The following is a 20,388-nucleotide window of genomic DNA, read 5'->3' as shown; positions in this document are numbered from 1 at the left end:
TTTGCCAAGTGTCCCGCTTTTATAATCAGAGAAACAAGTATATTCAAGAATAAGTGTTCCCGCTTTCCTCCTTCCCCTTGGATATTCCCGTTGTCCGTGTCCTCAGTCTGTGAGTGTGACCAGCCAGCCAGGACCTCTGCCTGCCCCCCTGTCTTCCCTCCTGCGCTCCAAGCAAGCAGGGGAGGAGTGGGCTGTGTACCTTACCTGCAGCAGCTCCGGCGCTGTGTAGACGGCCCTCAGGCGCCTGGAGGAGGGGCCCGTGGGGTCACATCTCACCTGAGTTCAACCCAAGCCCCGTGCTCCTGGGGCCGGGCTCTCCTCCTGCACAAGAGATTGTTGGCACCACGCCTGACCATTCTAGTAACACTATTTGGCACGGCCTGGGTAGGATTCGTGCCCAGAGGGTTTGGGCTTTGAGTTCAGCGAGCTCTGTACTGAGCAAATCGTGGGGCCTCAGCCTAGAACAGTTGCCCTTTGCAGCGGGAATCCACATACCTCAGGTGGAGGAGAGTGGGGCGTGGGGAAGGAGTTCCCCAGCCAGGAGTGAGAAGCTACAATCTGAGCGCACTTGGCTGATGCAACCAAAATGTCCGAACCTATTAGAGAGACTCTGGCATTTTCTTTTAATGTTTGTTAACCTTAATCCTTGCTAGTATCCGAGTAGAAGTGGAAGTTAAGGTGATTCCACTGGAATCACAGGACAAGCCTAAGGAGAACGTATAAACCTCAGTTCCCCAGATGCATCAACCCTCTGCCACTTCCTTCCATTTTCTATGGATTGATCAGCCTTTTTCATACTCACCCATGACCGTAACCCAGACTTTGGGCATAATTAATCTCCACACTATCAAGAACTATCATATTCCTTTATTCTTCTTTTAAAAATGTGATTTAGAGCCCCTCAATGCAAAATCTAGTCCTTTCATTCATGGAGCCTCTCCTTCTCCCCATGGCTGAGCGAGGGTCCTGGGGTTTTATAACAATTTGTGTTTTTGCAGCCCTTAGTCATCCCAGGATGTGTGATCTGGCCCCTCCTTGCCCACGGCTGTGCCTGGGGAGCCTCCGGAGCCCACCCTCTCTAGACCAGGCTCGCACAGCATGAGTGAGAGCAGGCTATGGCCCTGAGCCTTTGAGAAACCCCTGCCCCTCTCCCAGGGTCGGGGAGATGCTTCTCCCCTCTTCCTCCCACTCCACGAGGCAATGGACACTTCATCCTTGATGACAGCAACTTCGTAGGAGGAATTCTCTCTCCCTGGGATTAGGAAATCTTTTTTTTTTTCTTTTTTCCTCAAAGTTTGGCTTTCAGGGTCCTTGTGGACTCAGGAATTCTAATTGGGATGTCAAGTCCTGAACAGTTTCTCTTTTTCCTCTTTGCATTCCTGCTGTTGAAATCCTGATTGTCCATGAAACAAGGATGTCCCTGGCCGAGGAGAGGACATGTCCCTGGAAATGGAGCACAAACAGGAAAAGAACACTTACATATTCAGAAAATATCACTCCCTTCGCCTCACACAGGTCTTCAGGTGGCTACAGGGCGCCCTCAGAATCTAAGTACAGTCTGCCCACAGCCCTGCCAACTGTACCCCAACCTGCTCTAGAGGAAATAACTCAGGAGTGGGGGGTCTTCTGCTGGGGGTAGAGGGTGGTGGTTCCTGCAGGGAGAGGAGAGGATCTCCCCAGAAGTCAGTGCACAACCAGGGAGCACAGGAGACACTTTCCAGAAATGTTTCCGTGGACACAGTGGCAGCGGGTTGGGGACTGTGCCTGGGGTAATGACGTGGGGCCCAGGGAGGAGTGTGGTCCCTTGGTTGCTATTACCCAGCATGAAGCCTTAACTGTTGTCCTCTGCAATTCCCTTTAATGATCTTTCCTGATGGCCAGCCTTCAATCTCGGGTCTGGCCCAGCCCTGCTTGCGGCCTTGTCTGGAGTAACGGCTCCTGAGATCAAACGCTGGCTCCCTGCTTACCAGCCGGGGAAGCTGCCAGACTTCTCCAAGCTTCAGTTCCTCCGTCTGGAACATGGGATAAGGGGTGTTATGATGCCCAGAGGCCATCACCCAAAGCAGAGTGTGGATGTACCCCAGTTGTCCACTGGCTTCAAGAGCCCACAGGGAGGTTGGCTGGGATTCTGGTTGCATGTTTTTTCCATTTTGCTTTCATTTCATTTCATTTCATTTTTTAGAAAGTACACTCCCTAGAGTTTTCACAACGATTACTTGTTTTGTTTTTTAACTAAAGAAGTAAGAAAAAGTAACAGAAGAAGCTGCTGGAAGGACAATGCCCAACGTCCCTCTGAGAATCCTCGAGCACAGCCACTACTGTGTGGTTCATTAACACTCTAACGGGAGGAGACAAGCCAGGGCAACGATGCGTTATTGTCCCATCCCTGGGAGCACGGCCTGGGACTGTGTGACGCTGTTGTTCATGAGCCAGGTAACTGGTTTGGTTAATTGTTCCCCTTGGTTGCGGAACATTCACACTCTTTACTTTTATAACAAATCCTGGCATTCCCATGAGATTATGGATAGGTCCTGGACATAGAGACTGAAGTTTTAAGGTAGTCATTTAGTCATGTCTTCTGACAATTCCAATTTACCAGGAGCATCTGGAGAGTGAACCCACTGGAAGTCTCCAAAGTTGCTTTTGGCTTGGTTTTCTGAGAACATGCAAGAGAAGAGGGGGAAGAACTCCAGCTTCCCAGATGGATCATGGATTAGCAAAGTTCACCAACGCCAAGTCTGAACACAGCATTGCATTTTGCCAACATTCTGCCCACAGATGCCCTATTTCAGTGTATCGTGTGCATTTGGGAGCTCAACAAGCAGGGGGAAGCCAGGGGCGAACGCCATGATGATGGAAGCTGGTTTGGTTGAGAGACTCCAAGGTCACCTTAGTCCTTGACTCTCCATCCAACCTGGAGCACAGAGCACCCCTGAGGCAACGTGTTGGAATGGCTCCAGCTGAGAGTTGTGGTCTCATTTTCCTAATCCTCTGTCCATCTCTGCTATGACCTCAGGTGCTCGGACCTCCCTAGACCTCAAGGCCTTGTCACATGTTCTATTATTTTTCTGTGTTGTCTGATAATTCTATAATCTTCAGTGATATATCTAAAAGTATGACCCCAACAAGGGTGTTTTGATGGTTTAAGGGCCCTCCAGATCCAAATTCCAGAGCATCATTAAGAATAATAGCAGCAGCTACATGCTAGGGACGGTACACTAACCACTACATAACGTATCCTCTATAATCCTCACGATACCCTCAGAAGTAGGCATTTTTTTCATCAGTCTTAAATATTACCCGGTGCTCATTACAATACATACCCTCCCCAATGTCCATCACTCAGTTATCCCATCTGCCCACCCCCCTCCCCTCCAGCAACCCTGTTTGTTTCCTCTGATTAAGAGTTTCTTATGGTTTGTCTCCCTCTCTGGTTTTGTCTTGTTTCCTTTTTTCCTCTCTTCCCCTATGATCCTCTGCCTTGTTTCTTAAATTCCACATATCAGTGAGATCATATGATAATTGTCTTTCTCTGATTGAGTTATTTCGTTTAGCATAATACCCTCTAGTTCCATCCATGTTGTTGCAAATGCAAGATTTCATCTTTTTGATGACTGCACAATATTCTTATACACACACACACACACTATATCTTCTTTATCCATTCATCTGTCAATGGACATCTGGGCTCTTCCCATAGTTTGGTTATTGTGGGCATTGCTGCTATAAACATTGGGGGCACGTGCTCCTTCAGATCACTACATTTGTATCTTTGGGGTAAATACCCAGTAGTGGAATTACTGGGTCGTGGGGTAGCTCCATTTTCAATTTTTTAAGGAACCTCCATACTGTTTTCCAGAGTGGCTGCACCAGCTTGCATTCCCAGAAGTAGACATTTTTAATCTCCTTGGACAGAGGAAAAAATGGAGTCTCTGGGAGGTAAAGGGTCTTGCCTAAGGTTATATGGCTGTTAAGAAGCAGAGGAAGATTTGAACCCAGAATTATTTAATTCCACAATCAGTGGCCTGAATTACTACATATTTGTTCATTTGACTATTGTCTGCCTTTGCCTGGCAATCATCATGTCCACCACTCACTTGGCTTATGATGGGTCCTAAATAAGTATTTGTTGAATGAATGAATGCTATCTCCCGTTCACACCCAAAGAATGGGGGCCTAATGGTGGAATGGCAGGTCATTGTTTTGTTTTGTAGTTTATTGAACTATCAGAGTTGCCTGTGGCCCCAGCCAACTCTGTGGCTCCCTGGTGCAGAAGTGTGAATGTCTCATTGCATTCCAGAAACACTTCATGTGGAGCCTTTTATAGGATTCCATTATTCTTTCAAAAATATTTTACATGTGAAATCAATCAGCTTTAGTTGTTCTAAAGCTGGGGAGACTAAATTAAGAAGAAAACATGAACAAACCATATTTCTGTAGGGGAAAATAACTCTCGCCTCAAAGGGGAAATTTCTTGGGCAAAGTATAAGTCTGAAAAATATGGCTAGCGCTATTTTCCCTACAGAAAATTAATGTCAGTTCTCATTTTCAGCAACATAAAGTGACTTTTCTGACACATCTCAACAACCTCTCGTACATCAGCATGTGTCCTCTTTGATTCTTTCTTAAGTTGGGGCAGGTGTCCTGAAGAACGCCCCTCCCACCTGCATTCCTACCTCCCTCCACCCAACTCTTGTCTTTCTGCTTGTGTCCATCAGGCACATTTTCCAGGCTGACACTCTGGCCACACTGACCAGATACACACGTCTTTTATTATGCATGTGTATTAATTCTACTTTTACAGAGAGAAAAAAATTCGGCATGAGAAATGTTCCCCTATGTTTACCATATGGGAGAATCCAAGTCCCGTTTTGTTTTAATTGTGGTATATGTTTAATTGAGGTAAAGTGCTCTTATGTTACACGTGGATGAGTCTTGATAAACATACTCACTTGTGTGAACAAAATCAAGCTCAGAAGGTAGAACATCCAATCCAACCAGCACCATCCATTGTGCTAGTCTTGCGGGCAATGCCCACCCACTGCACCTTCTGAGGGGAACACTGTTCTGATTTCTCTCACCACAGGTCACTGGTGCATGTTTGTTCATTCATATCAGTAGGGTCACACTATAGGCACTCTTGTGTGGGTCTTGCTCTTTCACTCAACATACTGTCCGTGAAATTCATCCACGGTGTTGTCCTGTCAGCAGGCCTCTCTCCCCATGGCTGTATAGTACACCAGGGCATGGATATCCGCCCTAATCTGGGCATTCTCCTGTTGATGGCCGTTGGGATTCTTTCCTCCTTTTGGCTATCACAAATAAAGCTGCTATTAACAATCTAGTCCAAGCTGTTCTGTGCACACCTGCTTTCATTTCTCCTGGGGAAATACCTAGGAGTGAATTGCTCAACTATGAGGGAGACCTGTAATTTAATTTTCTAAGAAACAGCCAGTTTTCCAACGTGGACGTATCATTTTTAACTCTCATAAACAATGTAAGATTTCCAGTTTCTCCTCCCCATCTGGTGAGGTGTATCCTCACCATCTGGTCTCGTCAGTCATTTTAATGTTAGCTATCAGTAGGTAGAATGAGGGATCTCAGTGTGGTTTTAGTCTGTATTTCTTTAATGACTAATGATGTTGGGCACCTTTTCATGTGTTTAGTGGCCACTTTTGAGAAGTATCTGTTCAAAAGAGGAAACTTTGTAACCTTTGATTCACAATCCAGAAAATAACCACTTGTTTATTTTAGGACAAGTTTCCATTAATGTGAGATCAGTGTAAAACAATGCTGCAAAGCAGAGTTCTATTAGAAATGGTGGTTGCTAATAATTCTAGCTAAAGATTGGTCAATCTTACCCTTATTTCCAAGGCTTCAATAATCCTCAACGTGGTGCAGAGTTCTTGGCCATGACTGTGCTGTACTGGACACCACACATAGTGCCCTACAAGTCTGTATTTAGAAGCCTGGTCACTAAACTCCTTTCTTGTCAAAAGGACAGGTTTAATGGTTTAAGTGCTTTAAATGTCAGCTCAACGTTCCACCCCTCACTTCTGACACAAACCTGCGTGATCCTGAATAACTAGTAACCAGTGGATCACAACCCAACATCCAAAAACCTAAATATACAGGGTTCCCTGTATAGGAGACGTTCAGCCCTGGCACCTCTGGCAATCTGAAGATGCCCACAGATGCTGTCTCATGATAAGGCTTTTAAATCTTTGCAATAAAGTACATGAAATTACAAGGTGATCAGATATTGAAAACGTTTACCAAAATACAGATATACTGGTAACACGATAATATGTGTGCCTGCAGTGGAAGATCCTCTAAGTGCTGTGATTTGGAAAGAGTGACAAGCATTAAGCAATTTCCTAAGATCTATGGACCAACTGTAGTGTGATATGAAACATCTGATTTCTCATGATGACAAAGTCATGAGTACTGCTAGTATCTTGGTCTGTTAGTGACGAAAATGTTTGAAGGGAATGCAAAGTTTTGGTTAAAGTTTAGAAAAAAATAAAGATATTCTTTTCCCTTTTATAGGTTCATAGCCTCTGCCATGAATGGTGTACCACCCACAATTCAGTGTTCAAGGTCTAACCCTCAGTGTGAATGTGTTTGGATATAGAGCATTTAAGAGGTAATTAATGTTAAATGAGATCATCAGGATGGGGTCCTAATCTAGTAAGATTGGTGGCATTATAAGCAGATATAGAGAACCTGATCTCTGTCTCTCCGTATGCACACAAGGAAAGTCCATTTTGAAGACACGACAGGAAGGTGGCCATGTGCGAGACAGGAAGGGATCTCTCACCAGAAACCTAATCAACCATCACATTGATCTTGAACTTCCAGCCTCCAGAACTGCAAGAAGTAAATTTCTGTTCTTTAAGCCACCCAGTCTATGGTATTTTGTTATGGCAGCCCAAGCAGACAAAGACAGGATATAACTCTACCTCCCCTCTTTGCTATAGCTAAACTCAGCTCTCAGCAGACCCCTAGAGGTGAGGTTCAAAGTGGGACCCATGCAGAGGTGCACTACACTCCAAAGGAACTACTTGAGTTTTCTATCTTAAACAAACAGCTCTGGGAAACATGTATGAGAATGGACATTAAGGGTGTGAGACAGTGCAGAGAAGAACATGAACTTGGATTAGGATGAATTGGTTGATATGGTTCCTTAAGAAGAGGTTCTGCATTTAATGCTGCAGCCTGGGGACTCAGAAAGCGTCTCACTTTGCTTGGAAGGAGATATGGCTAAACGTGTTATTATATTCTGATTCAAGACCTGTGTCCCATGGTTTGACAGCATGACTAGAGACTTGGAAGGACCATCACTGGATAAGTGGTTCCAAGGAAATTTGGTGGGGAAGTATGTGAAAAAACCTTTTGGAATGGGTAGAAAGTGTGAAGATATTTGTGTACTGTGTGAATGCTCAACAAAGGGTGAGCTCAGCAGAGGAAGATTTTAGAAATCAAGTGGGTAGGATGATGCATTTTGTGCATAGCAGTCAGCCTCTTTCCACAGCCACCCCTCCCATTGCCTGATGGGTTCATAGACAAAGTGGCCATGGTGGTAGGAATGGAGGTTATGCATGGACTCAGCAACACGGACTTCTATTCACAAGGGTAACTGGCAATGGCCACTGTCGAGTGCCCCATCTGTCAACAGCAAAGATGGACACTGAGTCCTTGACACCATTCTCCAGAGTGATCAACGAGCTATGTGGTGGCAGGTTGATTTTATTGGACCACTTCCATCTTGGAGGGGGAAGCCTTTTGTTCTTCCTGAAATAGACAGTCTGGATACAGATTTGCCTTCCCTGCATACAATGCTTTTGCCAAAACTACCATCCGTTTACTACAGAATGCTTTGTCCACCATTATGGTATCCTATACAGCATTGCTATGTTCAAGGACTTTCACTTCACAGCCAATGAATTGCAATAATTGTCCCATGCTCATGGAATTCACTGGTCTTATCATGTTCCCTAACATGCAAAACAGCTGGCTTGATAGAATGGTGGAATGGACTTTTGAGGACTCAGGTACAACACCAGCTCGGTGGCAATATCTCGCAGGACTGAGGCAAGTTTCTCTAGGAGGCTGTATGTGAACTGAATCAGCATCCAGTATGGTGCTATTTCTCCAATAACCAGAATTCAAAGGTCCAAGAATTAAGGGATGAGAATGGCACTACTACTACCCCTAGTAATCCACTAATAAAATTTATGCTTCCTGTTCTTACCACCTTATTCTCTTCTGCCCTCGATGTCCTAGTTCCAGAAGGAGAAATGCTTCCACCAGAATATACACAATGATTCCATTGTTGAAGTTAAGACTGCTGCCTAGCCACTTACCTTTGAGTCAACAGGCAAAGAAGGGAGTTACGGTGCTGGTGCTGGCTGTGGTGAATGATCCTCACTACCTAGGAGGAATGGACGGCTACTCCACAATGAAAGTGAGGGAGAGTATGTCTGGAATACAAGAGATACCTTAGGGTGCCCTATGATTAAAGTCAACAGAAAATTATAGCAACCCACTCCAGCAGCAGGCTGGTTATGGCCCAAGACCCTTCAGGGATGAAGCACCAGGTAAAGAATCACGGACCAGCTGAGGTGTTTGCTGAGGGCCAAGGGAATATAGAAAGATCCATCTCTAGTATCGGGGAAGGGGATGGAGCTTGTGGAAGAAAGTAGTTATAAATACCAGATACGTAGGACCACATAAGCAGTTCCAGAACTGAGGATTGTCATTATCCTGAGCATTTCCTTCCTATTTTGTCATGAATATGTATGTGTATGTGTGCATAAAATATCTTTGTCTTTTCCCCTATCTTCCTGCTTTACTGTGTAACATAAGATATATTGACTTTGTGTCATAGTATTTAGGAATTGTTGATTTTATGTCATAATATTTTAGTTATGGGGTATCAAGGAGAAGAATAAATATCACTCAAGAACCTTATTTCCTCTTCGGGGAAAGGCCTTAGGGCATTTTTGGTTGTGTCAGCTTAGTTGGATCATGTTAGGCAGAATTCTGACCTTGTTATTGTCTTTAATTAGAAATTATGGTTTGAGGGCGCCTGGGTGGCTCAGTTGGTTGAGCGACTGCCTTCGGCTCAGGTCACGATCCTGGAGTCCCTGGATGGAGTCCCGCATCGGGCTCCCTGCTCGGCGAGGAGCCTGCTTCTCCCTCTAACCCTCCCCCATCTCATGTACTCTCTCTCTCTCTCATTCTCGCTCTCTCAAATAAATAAATAAATCTTAAAAAAAAAAAAAAGAAATTATGGTTTGAGAGGATGTGTATATATCCCAAGTGGACAAGGAGTTGAATTGTATTGGTTAAATTTATGTGTCAACTTGACTAGGTCAGAAAATACTCGACATATATTCAAACATTCTCAGTGTGTCTGTAAGAGTGAGTTGCAGGGAGATTAACATTTGAACAGGCATACTAGATAAGGCAGCTTATCCTCCCTAATATGGGCAACCCTCATCCAGCCAGTTGAAGGCCTGAATAGATAAAAACAAAACAAAACAATACAAAACAATACAAAACCACTGACTCTCTCCTGAGTAATGGGAACTCCTGCTGCCTGCCTGACTTCTAGTTGGGATATTGGTCTTTTCTTGACCTTGGACTGGAACTGAAACTTGGGCTCATCTTGGGCCTGGAGCCTGCCTGGAATTTGGACCATTGGCTCTCCAGGTCCAACACCTGGTACTTAGGTCTTCCCAGCTGGACTGAACTACACCTTGGGTTCTTTTGTGTCTCCAGCTTGTTGACTTGTTGACTGCAGATCTTGGGACTTCTCAGCCTTCAGATCATGTGAACCAATTCCTTATCACGAATCTCATTCTCTCTACATACATCCTGTTGGTTCTGCTTCTCGGGAGAATCCTGACTAATAAAGGCTGCCTGAAGTCTATCCATGAACCCAAGTGGTCAGTGCACATCAGATTAAGAAGCCCTGCCCTAGAGGCTTTCAGGTTCAAAATTCGTTTATAAGGCATAGGATACGCAGGACAAATCTGGTCTCGAATCTTTAGGACCCAGTGTTATTTGGCTCTGACCTTGTTCACCTGCCCGGCCTTCACCATCTTTCCATTTTTACTCCCTTGCCTCATATTCCAGGAAGCTTTCCTGCCCCAGGGCACACATTTAGGGGTCAGGGCCACATGACTCACAAATGTTTTGCTCAACAGGGACAGACAGATGCTTACGATGTTACAAACCTGCAGGACAAACCTGTGCTGCCACCATTCCAGCTCCCTGGTGTCTTGATGACCCAGCTGACTGCCCCCCAGGTACTCTCCTTCACTTCAGGCTCCATTTCCAGTATTGGGGAAGGGGATGGAGCCTGTGTGACAGACACCTGGTGATGACACAGTCTTCACGTGACTCTCATTGCTGCCTGCAGATGTGGAGTTCTTGCTGACAGTCTGATTCCTGGATACATCACTAGGGGTTTAATAATAAATAACCAATTAGATGTTTGTGTTCAGAAAAAGAAATCATGTGGTTGGGATATCAGGAGGAACAATGTCACTTAATATTTTCTTGGCAGTGTTTAAGAATTGGTCCTCTTTAAACCTGTATATATAATAAAATAGAGATAGGAGAGAAAAAGGGGAGGGCTTGCCTTCTATTTACCTAAACTAGTTTGCACATGGTTACCCATGGGAAAAATCAAAATGTCACATGATTCCATTTTTATGATTACTCACTGCAGATTATTACACTCAATACTAAACTATTTCTTAAAATTAAAGACAAAACAAATACTGTCATAATAAATTGACTTCTACCATAGAGAACTCCCAATAACAGTTTGAATCTATAAGTTCTCAACTAATACATCCAGTGGGGCTAAGACGGGTGTGTGGGAGGGGGGAACTCTCATACACTGAGTGGGTATAAATTGACTTAGCTTTTTTGTAGGGTATTTGAAAATATCTACAGGGGTACCTGGGTGGCTCAGTCCAGTTAAACTTTCGACTCTTGATTTTAGTTCCTGTCGTGATATCATGGGTTGTGGGGTCGAGCCCTGTGTAGGGCTCTGTGCTCGGTGGGGAGTCTCTTTGAGGTTCTCTCTCTCCCACCTCTCTTCCCTGCTCCCCCCCACTCACGCTAACTCTCTCTCTCTTGCTCTCTCTCAACACAAGTAATTTTTTAAAAGAAAATATCTACAAAAGTTTTAATGGCCATACTAATGGGTGTAATAAGTTTCCCAAGAATCTAAAGAAATATCCACACAAATGTACAAGAATGTTTGTACAATACTTTTAATAGGGATAAAAACCAACAATCTGAAGACAACCAACTATCCTCCAGCAGATACGTCCCTGTGGTAGAATTCCATACAACATTACAAAGAACCACACAGATCTACATGTACTGACATAAAAGGATGAACAAGCTATATTATTGAGTGAAAACAAGTGGCATATAAAATTTTATCTGATATACATTAAAAAAGGAAATCACAGAGTTTAATTTCTTCTTTACTAGGCAATGAATTACATAGGAACAAGCTTGAGACATTGTGGAGAGTATTTTTGTTTTCCTCAGTAATTTCTCTGCTACTCCAGATAAAGTCTTGGTATCCAGAATCACTTCAACTACCTTCTACTTCTACCCTGTCAAGTGGAGAAGAGCAGTCATCCTCAGTTCTCAGGCTAAACAATCCTTCTCCTTGGGCTTTAAAAGAAACCCCAGAAGAGAAATGTTGTCTGTCCCCCCAGCCCTACAGAGACTTGTATCCATGTGAGAAAATCAGGTTCTGCTCTCAGCCATGCATAAATGCCTTCTTAGGCTGTTCCGGCTGCTATGACAGGATAACATAGATGGGCTCTTGTGCACCACAGAAATTTATTCTCACGGTTCTGGAAGCTGGATTTCCAAGATCAAGGCACCAGCAAATTTCAGCGTCTGACGAGGGCCCATTTCCTGCCTCATAGATGGTCATCTTTTGGCTGTGTCCTTACATGGCAGAAAGGATAAGGAGCTCCCTGGGGTCTCTTTTGTAAGGGCACTAATCCCATCCCTGTGGACACCAAGCACCTCCCAAACACCCCACCTCCTGATCCCACCACGTTGGGGGTTAGGTTTTCAATACATGAATTGGTGGGGGACACGAACCTTCAGTCTACAGCAAACACCCCATGGTTCTCTGCTCTGTGTCCATCCCAATGTCTATCAGCCACCAGCATCTTTCTCTCGGTGTGTCTTTGTGGAGAACTTTCCCAGAGCCAATGCAATGCTTTGTGTGCATTAGCACAGCTTACTGCTCCAAACAAGTTTCTCCTTCCTGTTTCATAGAATAAGAGAACCGGAACCGAGAAAAGCAAGGGAGCCCAAGGTCCTTATGCAGGAAGCTGGCAGTCTGCACTAGAATCTGCACACTCCTCTCGCTTGACCTCTCTCACCTGCCTGGGAAAACAGCCATGGGCTTCAGGTGATCTTGCAGTGATCTCTGAGAGGTCCTGGGTTCTGCCAGCCTGCCTGCTGCACGGGCTAGCCAGCGAGTCAAGTTCGCCGAAAGAAAGTCATCACTTACAGCCGGGACGGATCCCAGTGTCCAGGGAGAAACTTCTACTCTAGAAACCTGGTGCTCATTCTCTTTGGAGGAAGTCATTTCTTCTGCCTACAACATGGTACCCACCGGCACTCAGGGCCCTGAGGGTGCACTGCAGCTCCCAAAGGACCCTGTGCCAAGGGAGGCTTGTCTCTTGGAAATACTATTGTGGGTTGTTTTATTTTAAGATTGCATTCTCCAGAGATATCCATATCAATATCTCCAGTTACATCTTTTTTTGTTCTTAGTCTTTAGCAAATGACACTGTCACACCTTGCGTTGAATAACGGGGTCTATGTCCTCTCTTCTTCCACCTGGTGGGATCTGGTGACTGCCCCAGATACAGTACAGGGGAAGTCACGTGATGTGACTTACAAGACTGGAGCATAAATATGACACACTCTTGCACCTTGCCGTGGGGACACCTGCTCCCGGAACCCAGCTGCCAGGTGGATCTTATTCAGAAATATTCATTCCCTCGACATCCCCTGCAAGAGCAGAGTATACCTCCCTGCTCAGTTGGGGTGGGGTTTGTCTGTGTGACTTGCTTTGTCCAGTGGAATAATATGGAAGGGACAGGGTGCCAGTTCCGAGCCGAGGCCTTAAGAGGCCCTTTGTGTTTCCGCTCACTCTCTTGTATTTCTGCCATCGCCATGTGAGGAGCATGACGTGGCTAGCCCAGCGAGGATGAGAGATGCTCGGCGCAGAGCCGACTGACCCAGCCCAGATCAGAAAAGCTCCTGCCGATGCACAGACCTGTGAGAAACAGTGAGTGCCGGTTGCTTTCAGGCCGAGTTTTGGTGTGTTGTGTTTTCCAGCCGTAGTTAACCCCTGTAGGGCTTTGGGATGTTCTAGTCCTGCTGACAGGACCAGCCCTGGAAAGAGGCTCTGGCCGCATAGACGGAGGAGATCTGAGCTCCCGCTGCGGGCTTCATTTAGCCCTGGGGGGAAAGTTGTGAATACATTTAAGTCGTGAAAGAGACTCGTGTTCGTATAGAATGTGATCTTACCTGTGCCGACATCACCTGGTGAAGCTGCGAGGTTGATGGTTTTATATGAGCAGCCACGAAGAGATAAATAACATGTAAGTGAAGCACCCGACAGTGGAGTCTGAAGACTGGATTTTATTGCAACAGCACCATGGCCGCGGTGCATTTTTCATCAGAAAACTTTGTAAAACCTTGTCCTGAAGCCCTTAAAGCTTTCTTGTTGCTCCAAATAAAGCAAAGTGGCTGCTCGTAAAGCAGAGGGTCTATGTTTTATAACAACTGCTAATGCATTCCCAAGCCACCTCAGTGCCCCCGTCACTAAATGCACAGAGCCCAGAACTGCAGAGATACAGAGACAGTCTCTCTGCAGCAGAGACAACCACAACGCACACTGGTTCTGAGGAGCTCCTCAAAGTAGCCGCGAGCGTCATGACCAAGATTTTAAGAAAGAAAGAGACACTCGCTACACTTCTCAATGGGATGGCACTGCTGACCATCCTGTATTCATCGGCAGACGCATAAATGAGCCATTTTCAGCCCGGGGTCTGGGCGTGAGCCCTGCACAGAACGCAGGCAAGGCCAGCGACCCCTTCGTTTGACGCTGAAATAGCTCCTGACATCGCGCATCAGGTGCATGAAGGGGAGTGCTGGAAACTTCTTATCTTCACCAAGGAAGAAACGCAGACGGCAAATGAGCCCAGGAAAAAATGTTCATCACTACTAGCCATTAGAGAAATGCCAGCCTCAGCCAGGAGGATACATCTTCACACATGTATCAGATTGGGTAAAATAAAATAGTGACATCACCTAATACGGTTGCAGAGACGCTGGACCACTCAGCCTTTGCTGGTCGAATGGAAAGTGGAGCAGCTATTCTGGGATATCGTTTAGCAGTTTCTTTCTCTTCTCAGTTTCACTGAGATATCATTGAGAAATAACACTGTATTAGAGTGCACAACATAATCATTTGATATATGTATAAACTGTAAAATGATCAGCACAATAACTCTAATTAACATCCATCCCCTCATGTAGTTACAATTATTTTTCCTTATGATGGGGACTTTTAAGTGTTATTCTCTCAGCAACTTTCACATGTACATATGGCATTGTTCACCCTGGTCACCATGCTGGACCTTACATCCCCAGAGTTTATTTACCAATAACTGGAAATTTGTCCCCTGTCCCCCTGCCCCTACATTCCCCGATTTTATAAGCAGCTTCTCATAAAAGGAAACATTCAATTACCCTATGACCCAGCAATTGCACTCTTTTTTCCCTTTTCAATCACCCCCTCCTCCTTGAGAGTGTTTCAGGTGTCGCCCACCAAACCTGTCTCCAGGACCGAGCCGAGACCTGCTCCTTCATCTACAATCCACAGAGATTATTTAAAATGAGCACCTGCCACCGCCCATAAGAGCCAGTGGAACCATTCCAAGACTGTCTATGTTATTCGACAGGATCCCTTCCCTTTTCTGAGGATACCACCCTGAGTCTGTAATTGCCAAGAGTGAGTCTAAGAAGTCCGAGAGTGAAGCCAACAGCCAGGAACTAGAGCGGGTCGGGGTGGGACGCGCACAGGGTGTGGTGACACAGCTCAGGAAGGTTTGTCCCACACCTACCAAGCTTTCGATGGAATCCAGCTGAGCTTCAAGATAAACTTCCCTGTTTCACATGCAAAGACCATAAACTGTTTTGAAGCATATTGAGTTAGGTTTCTGTCACTTGAAACTGGAAGAACTATGTCTAATAGAGAAACCAGGACTTGGAAATAGGGTACTTATATAAAAGCCTGTAAAATGGGGCATGGGCTGAGCTGTGAGAAGGTAGATGCTGTGAGGGGGTCTCTCTCCTTACTAAGTAAGCTAAGAAGCTGGAAATGTCTGCTACGAGGAGGTTGACCTGGCACCTCTTAACCCTAGGGATACACACAACGCCTAACAAGGCTGGAATATCAGGAAACATGGCAGAAGAACTTTAGAATGTAGGATTTAGTGATTACTCCGCGCAGCCTGCACTAATCTCCTGTAAGAAACGCACTTCCTTTGCAGAGAACGTCTCTTCTTTTCGTGCCAGCCCATCTGGTAACAGAGGGTATAAAATAAAGCCTTGTTAAGAGAGACCCTTTCTGTGCACAATAATTGAAGATGTTAAATTCTGCTCATCCTTTTACCTGCAAGGGTGAGAGGCACTAAATTCTCTGCCCCAGGCTAATGTTGGAATTGAAGCTAAAGATGGAAGAGAAGTTAAGATAGCAGGAGGAATCAACAGCTTTTTTCTCTCAGGCTTTCTTTTTTCTTTTTGTGATATTCTTTACCTTTTGACCCCCAACCCATTTCTCCCACCCCCAGCCCCTGTGTCTGGCAGTCACCCCTCTGCTTTCTGTAACAATGAGCTTAGTTTCGTTTTTTGTTTGTATGCTCAATTTTTGTTTTTGTTTTGATTCCACATAGAAGAGAGATCATATGGTATTTATCTTTGTCTGACTTATTTCACTTGGGATGATGCCCTCAAGGTCCATCCATGTTGTTGCAAATGGCAAAATGCCATTCTTATTTATAGCTGAATAATATTCTATTGTATATATATGCTACATCTTTATGCATTCATTCACTGATGGACACTTAGGTTGTTTCTGTATCTTGGTTCATTTAAGTAATGTTGCAATAGATATGTGCTACATATATCTTTTTGAGTTTTGTTTCCATTTTCTATGGATAAATACCCAGAAGCGGGATTTCTGGATGTTATGGTAGTTCTATTTTTAATTTGGGGGGGGGTACTCTGTACTATTTTCCATAGTGGCTGCACCAGTTTGCATTCCCACCAACAGTTCACAAGGGCATCCTTCCATTCACATCCTCACCAAGCGGTTTATTTCTTGTCTTTTGATAGTAGCCATCCTAATAGATGTGAGGTCACATCTCATTGTGATTTTTATTTGCCTTTTCTAATGATTAATGATGATGAGCATCTTTTCATGTACTTGTCGGTCATTTGTGTGTCTTCTTGGAAAAATGTCTATTCAGATCTTCTGACCATTTTTTAATCCTTTTTTTTTTTTTTTTGCTATTGCATTCTATGACTTCTTTAATATTTTGGATTTTAAACCCTTATCAGATGCATGAGTTGCAAATATTTTCTCCCATTCAGTAGGTTGCCTTTTCATTTTGTTAATGGGTTTCTTTCCTGTGCCAAAGCTTTTAGTTTGGTGGAGCTCTACTTGTTTGTTTTTGCTTTTCTTGCTTTTCCTTTTAGCATCAGATTCAAAGAACCACTGCCAAGACCTATGTCAAGGAGCTCACTACTTCTATGTTCTAGGAGTTTTATGCTTTCAGAACTTACATTTGAATCTTTCACTCATTTTGAGTTAATTTCTGTGTATGGTGTGAGATAGTGGTCCAGTTTCATTCTTTTGCGTGGGGTGGTCCAGTTTTCCCAACACCATTTATTGAAGAGACTGCTCTTCCCCTTTTGTATATTTTCACCCCTTTTGATATAAATGAAGTGACCATATATGCTTGAGTTTAGTTCTGGGCTTTCTATTCTATTCCATCGATCTATGTTTCTGTTTTTTGCCAGTAAATGGGACATGGGATTTCTCTGTATAATTTCTTACAATTGCATGTGACTCTATAATTATCTCAAAAGAAAAAGTTTAATAGAAAGAAAAAGTTGATCCGTGTGTTGAGAAGCTAAGTGGGGCTGCTGTGTGGACCCAAGGCTATTTCTCAGCCACCAGCATCCACTTCCTCTGGTCTTGGTAGGAGCACTATGGTTTCTTTATTATTATTATGTTATGTTAATCACCATACATTACATCATTAGTTTTTGATGTAGTGTTCCATGATTCATTGTTTGCGTATAACACCCAGTGCTCCATTCAATACGTGCCCTCTTTAATACCATCACCGGGCTAACCCATCCCCTCAGTCCCCTCCCCTCTAGAACCCTCAGTTTGTTTTCCAGAGTCCATAGTCTCTCATGGCTCGTCTCTCCCTCCGATTTCCCCCCCTTCATTTTTCCCTTCCTGCTATCTTCTCTCTTTTTTTTTTTTAACATATAATGTATTATTTGTTTCAGAGGTACAGATCTGTGATTCAACAGTCTTGCACAATTCATGCGCTCACCATAGCACATACCCTCCCCAATGTCCATCACCCAGCCACCCCATCCCTCCCAACCCCCACCACTCCAACAACCCTCAGTTTGTTTCCTGAGATTAAGAATTCCTCATATCAGTGAGGTCATATGATACATGTCTTTCTCTGATTGACTAATTTTGCTCAGCATAATACCCTCCAGTTCCATCCACATCATTGCAAATGGCCAGATTTCATTCCTTTTGATGGCTGCATAATATTCCATTGTATATATATACCACATCTTCTTTATCCATTCATCTGTCGATGGATATCTTGGCTGTTTCCATAGTTTGGCTATTGTGGACATTGCTGCTATAAACATCCGGGTGCACGTACCCCTTCGGATCCCTACCTTTGTATCATGGGTAAATAACTGTGGTGGTTTTTTTTTTTTTTTGAAACTTGTTTCTTCCCCATTGCATGCAATCTTGGTGGGGCTATAATTAAGATGCCTTTCTCTCCCTTAGACATGGGATGAAATATCGATAGACACTATCTTCCAGGGTTTTAAATCTGGAAGCAGAACGATGCAAGGATGAAAGAAAAAGTGTGAATTCTTCATTCCAGCAACTGAGCCCTGACAATATTGCCTAATAGTTCCTGCTACTTAGATCCCAGATTTGCCCTGGATTCCAGTTGTTTCAGTCCTGACATCTGTTTCTTCAACAGTGCTATCAACTCTGTCAACGTCCCAATGTCTTTGACAGAATATCCAGAAAATGAGTTTTATTTTAAAGCTGACCACACATTATGGTGTGGGATAAAACACTTGAATCATTGGAGACCCAAGTTGCGATTTGATTGTGTGGCGTTTACACTGGGGATGTTACCACTTTGCTCATTACTGCTGTAAACACCTTTGTATGACTGACTTGTCTTATAACTTTTGAATTTTCATTTAAAAAAAATATGAAGTTTTACTTTTTAAAAATAAAACAACTTCAAAGAAGAAGTGAGGTAAAATGTTAATACATTAACTTTTTATAGAGTCAAAATGTGATTGGGCTCTAAGGACATCCCTGGATGTGCCAGTGGTCCACTGGGAGAATATTGGGTGACCTGGGCTCTTGTAGTTGAGAATATGCACATCTCACGTCAGCTGTCCTTTGCCTGTACCCGACCCAACCCTGGAATGCAGCAAAATGTGACTGATGATCTATAAGGACAAAGGTAAATTATTTTAATAAGGAAAAAACCTTCACATATTAGACACATAAACATGTATACATAGGATTTCCAAAGTAGAAAAGTGCCTTCGAGATCATGGTCATTTGACCTCAGATGGTTAGAACCCAGCCAAGGTCCAGGATGGATGTCACAGCCAGTTTCAAGTTCATCATCCCCACCGAATAGTAAATACCACGTGGCTACTTTGCAGGTGAGGAAGGACCAGACACAATGGATTACCAGGAATGTGTGTCTTGGGTCCACAAGGGACGAGAGTGAACCCCCAGACATGAGTCCAGGCCTCCAAACTAGAGCTGGGGCCTCAGAGGTGGGAGACAAGTGAGGACATCAAAGGGGTCATCTGAGGCCTAATTCACAACTAGGTACCTAGCCTCAGAATTTATTAAAAGAAAACAGATTGCCTACATCTGCAGGCTGAAGAAGCACATGGTTCCATTTGCTCTCTGTGTGTTTAAACACCTCATGTTTCCACCCGGGAAGCATCAGGAGAAGGCAGAAGTATGTTGTTAATAGTAGAGGTCCTGGTCAGCGGGTCTAAGCCCATAGGGACCTCCTGCACCTCAGGTCATGTTCCCCTGGCCTGGGCCACGTGTCATGCTGGACCATTCAATGTAACCTTTCCTCCTAGATGCTTCCATTTCCAACTGTTTGACCTAAAGTGGCCAATGTCGTGTCTGGAGTGAAATCGTGTGGGTTTTCTGACAGTCCTCTCAGGTGGCATCACGGGAGATGCGGGGGCTCCCGAGCGGGATCCCTTCTGCCAGCTGGGACCAGGGTTGAAACAATCAGAACCGATGCAGCACCCACTGTGTCCCAGCTGTCACCTCCTGGAGGACACATTCCCAACCACCAGAAGGAGCTGGTGCTGGGAGGGGAGGAGGCAGCTGAGAACAGCAGGGGGAAGAGAGGTCTGACGTGAACCCAGAGGAGCCGGTCAGTGAGACAGGAGAATAGAGGGGTGTCAGAGCAGACACTCGGGGTCAGCACCCCGGAGAAAAGAGAAAGTGCATCTAGAGAAGGTGGGAGTGAGGGAGGGGAGGTGGGGGAGATGAGGCTGGGTGCCCACGTGGGATTTGAGGACACAGGGGCGTCACTGGGGAAGCAGCGGACAGACTGTTCTGGTTATCTCTTACTATACAACATACTCCCGGAGTCCTAGCAGCTTGACAAAACCATCACTCCCGTTTCCTGCCTGGGCTCAGGGGGATGGTTCTCCCTGGGAGTCTCTCCTGGGAGCTGGAATCATCGGTAGGTTCGGCTGGGCTGAGGTGTTACTGGGTTCACTGGTCTTAGATGCTGGTGTGGTCTGGGTGTTCAGCCCTGGGCTGCTGACCAGAGGGCCCACCTGGGCCTCTCCACGGCTTGGGCTCCCTGTGCCGTGTTGACCAGGCCCTGGCCAGGGTTCCACACCTGAGACAGGTGACCTCTGACTGAGAGGCATTCTCACACGTGTACATGCACTCCAAACACGCTTTGCTTC

This window comes from Mirounga angustirostris, unplaced genomic scaffold (genome assembly GCF_029215605.1).
Source record: "Mirounga angustirostris isolate CCGP_5_RB_7025 unplaced genomic scaffold, mMirAng1.0.hap1 SCAF_15, whole genome shotgun sequence".
In the NCBI taxonomy this organism is placed as follows: domain Eukaryota; kingdom Metazoa; phylum Chordata; class Mammalia; order Carnivora; family Phocidae; genus Mirounga; species Mirounga angustirostris.
This window is presented reverse-complemented; position numbering follows the sequence as displayed.